This window comes from Cebus imitator, unplaced genomic scaffold (assembly GCF_001604975.1).
Source record: "Cebus imitator isolate Cc_AM_T3 unplaced genomic scaffold, Cebus_imitator-1.0 Scaffold271, whole genome shotgun sequence".
Taxonomy (NCBI): Eukaryota; Metazoa; Chordata; class Mammalia; order Primates; family Cebidae; genus Cebus; species Cebus imitator.
In genome coordinates this window covers 2919314-2925213 of record NW_016107586.1, presented here as the reverse complement: position 1 = coordinate 2925213, position 5900 = coordinate 2919314, and positions in this window count along the sequence as shown.

Here is a 5900-nt window from a genome sequence, read left to right as displayed (position 1 = left end):
AAAAAAAAAAAAAAAAAAAAAAAAAAAAAAAAAAAAGGCAAACTGAGGCCAATGCTAATAGAAAGAAGAAAATAACAAAGATCAGAGCAGAAACCAACAAAATAGAGACTAAAAAACAAGAGAAAACAACAAACGTAAGAGGCCTTTTAAAAGATAAGCAAGCTAGAGATAGAGAATTATCTTAAAACAGAAAGCTCCCCCAATCTTTCCACCACAAGAACACCAAGTTAACTATCATCTACCAAGAAAAAGAAAAAAAGCATAGGAACCAGAAATCAGGTGAGCACACATAGTACCTGGTTTTAATTTCTTATTACTGAAAGAGGCACTGAAGAAACAGGAAAAAACTGTCCTAAATCACTTATGCCACCGCTTTCTAATTGTCCAGCAGTGGTGGAGTGAGGGAGAGAACATCTCTGGGTACTGGGGGAGGAAGAAACCAGCAATTGTGAGGCATTGATTTCAGCATTGTTCTATCAGAGCAGAAAAGAAAACCAGACCAAACTCAGCTGAAACCCACTCATGGAGGAACCATTTAAACCAGGCCTAGCCTGGGGGAAATTACCAATTCCAGTGGTACAAACATTGCCACCAAGGGCCAAAGGTCTCTCACTCTTTAAGTAAACTTGAAAGGCAGTCTAAGCCATAAAGACTGCAACTCTTAGGTGAGTTCTTGGACTAAACTAGGCCTCAGAGACAGTGGACTGGGGGGACATGTGACTTACTGAGACACCAGTTGGGGTAGCCAAGAGAGTGCTGACATTGTCCTTCCCCTAACCCCAGACTGCACAGCTCATGGCTCCAAAAGAGATCCCTTTCCTCGGCTTGAGGAGAGAAGAGGGAATATTGAGGGGGACTTTGTTTACATCTTGGATACCAGCTCAATCTTGGAAAGATAGGGTACTGGTCAGAGTCATAAGTACCCCATTCCAGGGCCTAGATCCCAGGTTACATTTCTAGACACACCCAGGGCCAAAAAGTGAACCAACTGCTTGAATAAAATAACCTAGTCCTGTCAGAACTAATCACCTGCAAACTAAGGAGCCCTTGAGCCCTGAATGAACAGCAACAATAACCAGGTACTACATCAAGGGCCTTAAGGAGTCACTGAGACTTTCTGGCTTCCGGTGAGACCCAGCACATTACCAGCTGTGGTGGCAACAGGGCATAACTCCTCCTTCAGAAAAACAAAGAAAAAAGGAAAGGGGACTTTGGCTTGTACCTTAGGTACCAATACCACCACCAGAGGGTAGAGAACAAAGTAGCCTCTTGGGGTCCCTGATTCTAGGACTTAACTATTGGATGACCCTTCTCAACCTGCCCTCGCCAGATGGGAGGCCACTGACCTGAAGGGTAATTCTCAGGATAAGCTGCATTCACCACAGGCTGATTTAGAATACCTGGGGCCTTAAGGAAATATCTGTGGTAGTCTGACAGTACTCCTTGTGGCCAGGTGTGACAGTGGCTACTGGGTGGGTTTGCTCTGCCTTTGGAAAGGAAGGCAAGAGTGTTAAGAACTGTGTCTTGTGGTCTGAGTGCCAGCTCAGCCACAACATAATGGAATACCCAGTAGACTTCTAAAGCTTTTTTAGTGTAGTCCCAGACTCCCAGAAAGCACTTCTGAACCCACCCAGGCCTGATAGACTCTATCACGCTGATGGGAAGTACACAGGCCTGGGTGGCTTTGCACCTGTTTCTTGTGGAGCCTCAGAGCCTTCAGTGAACATAGGCAGTTGCCATGGAGTGCTTACAGAAGGGCTTGGAGGAGATCCTGTCCTGTCCTGGCTTCAAGTTTGACCCAGCAAAGTCATAGTGGTAGTAACCACAGGGGTGCTTACATCACTCCATCCTCAGCTTTAGATGACTCAAAACAGAGAGAGACAGAGAGAAAGACTCTAAATGTTTGAGAGAAAAGAATGGAAGAAAACAAGAGTCTCTGCATGGAAATCCAAAAAATTCTCCTGGATCTTGGCCAAGACCATCAGGCAGAACCTTTATAAATCTGCAAACACCATAGCATTACCAGACTTGGGGCATCCCCAAAACAGAAATAGTTTAGACCACAACACTCAAGTCTTATCAAATATCTGGAAAGCCTTCCAAAAGGACAACTACAAATAAGCCCAGACGATGAAGACTTCAATAAATATCTAATATTTCAATGCCAAGAGAAGAACATCTACTAATATCAACACCATCCAGGAAAATATGACCTCATCAAATGAAATAAATAAAGCACCAGGGACCAATCCTGGAAAAATAGAGATATATGACCTTTCAGACAGAAAATTTAAAACTGATCTGTTGAAGAAAATTTTAAAAGTTCAAGATAAAAAATAAAAGAAATTCAGATTAAACAGATAAATGTAATAAGTGATTGAAATAATTAAAAGGAATTAAGTAGAAAGTCTGGAGGTGAAAATGCAACTGGCCTACTGAAGAATGCATCAGAGTTCTTTATATAGCAGAAATGGATCAAGCAGAACAAAGAATTAGTGAGTTTAAGGACAAGCTATTTGACCATACATGGTAAGAGGAAACAAAAGTAAAAAGAATAACAAATAATGAAGCATGCCTACAAGATCTAGAAATGAGCCAGAAAAGGAAAAATCTGAGAGTTATTGGCCTTAAAGTGAAGGTAGAGAAAAAGACAAGGGTAGAAAGTTTATTCAAAGGAAAATAAAAGAAGCCTTCTCCCCAAACCTAGAGAAGGACACCAATATCCAAAGTACAAGAAGGTTTTTAGAATACAAGCAGGTTTAAACCAAAGAAGACTACCTGAAGGCATTTAATAATCAAACTCTCAAAGGTCAAAGATAAAGAATCCTAAAAGCAGCAAAAGAAACAAAACAAATAACATATCATGGAACTCCAATACACCTGTCAGTAGACTTTTCTTTGGAAATCTTACAGGCCAGGAGAGAGCAGTATGACATATTTAAAGTGCTGAGTGAAAATAACTTTTACCGTAGAATAATACACTTAGCAAAAATATTCTTCAAACATGAAGAAATAAAGACTTTCCCAGACTAGCAAAATTTGGTGTATTTCATCAATACCAAACCTGTTGTGCAAGAAATGCTTTCATTCAGAAAGCAAAGGACATAAATAAGCAATAAATAAATACTTGAAATTATAAGACTTACTGGAAATAGTAATTACACAGTAAAACACAGAATATTGTAACACTGTGATTGTAGTGTGTAAACTACTCTATCCTCAGTAGAAAGACAAAATGATAAACCAATATAAAATAACTAAAACTTTTCAAGACAGTCAATACAATATGATATAAAAACAAAAATGTTTGAAGCAGGAAGATAAATTTAAGGAGAGTTTATTAGTTTTCCTTTTGCTAGTTTGTTTGTTTATGCAAATAGTGTTACACTGTTACCAAGTTAAGATAATGCATGATAATACAGTATTTGCAAGCCTCCTGGTAACCTGAAACCAGNAAAAAAAAAAAAAAAAAAAAAAAAAAAAAAAAAAAAAAACAGATACACAAAAAATAAAAGAAACTAATAACAGAGAAAATTATCTTCACTAGAGTAAGACAGGAATAAAAGAAGGAAGAGAAGATCATAAAATAATCAGAAATCAGATAACACATTGTCAGGTGTAAGTCCTTATCAATAACATGCAATGCAAATGGCTTAAACTCTCCAGTCAAAAGACATAGGATGGTTGAATGGATGAAAAACAGGACTCATTGATCTGTTTGTTGCCTAAAGGGAACACATTTCACCTGTAAAGATACAAACAGACTGAAAATGAAGGGATGAAAAAAGATATTCCATGTCAATAGAAGCCAAAAAAGAGCAGAAGTCACTACATTTATATCACACAAAATAGATTTCAAGACAAAAATTAGAAAAGACAAAGAAGGTTACTATAAAATGATAAAGGGGTTGATTCAGTAAGAGGATATGACAATTTTAAATATATATGCACTCAATACTGAAGCATCCAGACATATAAAGCAAATGTTATTAGATCTAAAGAGAGAGGTAGGCCCTAATACAATAAAAGCTGAGTACTTTAACACCCCATGTTCTTAACAACACATATTCTTCATTAGACAGATCTTTTAGACAGAAAAATCAACAAAGAAATACCAGACCTAATCTGCACTACAGACCAAACAGATTTAATGGATATTTACAGAACATTTCATCCAATAGCTGTAGATTACATACTTTTCTTCAGCACATCTATAATTTGCAAGGTAGCCTGTATGTTAGGTAATACAGAGAGTTCTCAAAACATTCAAAAATAAAGTAATATTAATATTACCTTCTCTGACCACAATGGAATAAAACTGGAAATTAATAAGAGAAATTTTGGAAAATATAACAATACCCTGAAATTAAACAAAATGCACCCAAATGGCCAGTGGGTCAAGGAAGAAATTAAGAAGAAAATTGAAAAAGTTTTTGAAATAAATGATAATGGAAGCACAACATACCAAAGCCATGAGATACAGCAAAAGCAATACCCAGAGCAATTCATAGTTATAAGTGCCTACATCAAAAAAAGAGGAAAAACTTCAAAATAGCAATCTAATGATGCATCTTAAAGAACTAAAGAAGCAAGAACAAATGAAGCTCAGAATTAGAGGAAAAAATAATGAGAGCAGAAATAAATAAAACAAATTACAAGAAAACACAAAAGATCAATGAAACAACAAAAAAAAAGCTGCTTGAAAAGTTAAACTAAACTGGCAAACCTTTAGACAAAGGATAAAAAAGAAATAAATTCACAAATTAAAAAATAAATATTACAATAGATACTGCAGAGTCCAATGATCATTAGGGGCTACTATAGGCAATGATATGCCAATAAATCAGAAAATCTAGAAGGAAATAGGCAAATTTCTAGATACACACAACTTACCAAAATTGAACCAGGAAAAAAATCCAAAACCTGAACAGATCAATACCAAGCAATGGGATTGAAAACATAATTAGAACTAATATTGTTAAAATGTCCATAATATCCAAGATAATCTACAGATTCAATGTAATCGCAAACAAAATTCTAGTCATTTTTTTCAGAAATGGAAAAAAGTTCTTAAATTTGTGTAGAACCAGAAAGTATGTCAAATAGCTAAGGTAACCTTGAACAAAAACCATAAAGCTAAAGATATCATATTACTTGACTTCAAAATTTATTAGAAAGCTGTTTTAACAAAAACAGCATGTCACTAGCATAAAAACAAACACAGTGACCAACAAAACAGAGTTTAAAGCTCAGGGGAAAACAAAAAAACAAACAAACAAACAAAAAAAAACTCAATTGATTTTTAACAAAAGCATCAAAAACAAAGAGATTAAAAAAAAAAATAGCCTCTTTAATAGTGATGGGAAAATGCTATCCACATAAACAAGAATGAAATTCAACCCTTATTCCATTTTTTAAAAATCAACTGAAAACGGATTAAAGACTTAAACATTAATCTAAACTTTTTAAAACATTTGACATTGTAAAACTTCTAGAAAAAACCTAGGGGAAAATATCTGTGAGTATGGTCTGGATGATGACTTTTTTGGATATAAACTTGAATGCACAGACAACAAAATAAAAAAATAGTCCAGATGATTTCAAACTAAAAAGTTTCTGCACAGCAAAGGAGACAGTTAACAAAGAACTCACTGAATATCAGAAAATATTTGCAAACCATACATCTGATCATGGGCTAATACTTCCAAATATATAAGAAACTCAATTAACTCTTTAGCATTTTGAAAGGTGATCAAAAAAGAGCCAAAGGAGCTGAACAGACATTTCTCAAAAGAAGACATACAAATGGCCAATAGGTGCATTTACAAAATGCTCAGTATCTCCAATTATCAGGAAAATAAAAATTGAAATCACAATTCGATATTACCTCACACCGGTTA